Raw genomic sequence first — 824 nt, forward strand, 5'->3', positions numbered from 1 at the left:
AGTGTTGTTATAAAAGAATGACTTAGTGTGACCAGTAGATCAACCTAGTTTAGTTACAAGCATATTTCCAGACTAGAACTTCAGACTCATGACATAACAGTATTAATAGAAAATGCCACAGTAAAGTAGAAGAGGGAGAAATATTAGTAAAATAATATTAATTGATATTAGTAAAGTGCTGTAAATTTTGAAGTAGCATATAAATAACCCATAATGATAACAGTACATAATATCAAGGTGTTTGTTTATCCCTAATAACATAAGACTATAGAAAGGATATATAGTAATCACTGTCTATAGGTTCAAAAATACACTGAGAACAAACATAGGCTCTTTGCATTGCTTACATAACAACACTGCTAAACCCACTACCTGGTCAACTCAGAATGTTGTAAGCGACAGACTGATCAGCCATCTATCTGATCAGCAGGAGAAGCACCCCGGCTTTGGTGGTTTTCTTTTACTCACTTGGCTGCTATTCTCACGGTATTTAATTCTTCTTTTAAGCTGCAAATAGATAAAATTTTGGTGTTGAGAGCCTGATTGGTAGGACGCTTTGAGGTAGTGGGTGCCTCCAATTTCATCTTCAGACCTAATACTTGCTTGTGAGCCAGTGATAATGCAACACATACATAACGGCTCCCTTTGAACAAGCTTTTCAAAGTCTCCACGTTTGTCTTCATTTTAGAACATTTTGTGGAATTACTATATAAAACTAAGGGGGGCATAAAACTAAGCATGTGGTTCATAAACTAGAAAAAGTCAGATATACATAGTTATTGGGAAGCTGGTGAAAACTTTCAGTCATCATAAGATTTTTTTTC

At 35.1% G+C, this 824-nt stretch overlaps 1 long non-coding RNA gene across 1 annotated transcript in view; it reads right to left on the bottom strand.

Annotated features, from left to right (window-relative positions):
* LOC103746025 overlaps positions 1–824 on the bottom strand; it is a 15,469-nt gene that overhangs the window by 1,587 nt on the left and 13,058 nt on the right. Inside the window, exon 5 of the long non-coding RNA XR_607779.3 lies at positions 469–507. This is a non-coding gene — a long non-coding RNA (protein Hook homolog). The remainder of the gene's footprint in view (positions 1–468; positions 508–824) is intronic.

This window comes from Nannospalax galili, unplaced genomic scaffold (assembly GCF_000622305.1).
Source record: "Nannospalax galili isolate Female #2095 unplaced genomic scaffold, S.galili_v1.0 scaffold6044, whole genome shotgun sequence".
Taxonomy (NCBI): Eukaryota; Metazoa; Chordata; class Mammalia; order Rodentia; family Spalacidae; genus Nannospalax; species Nannospalax galili.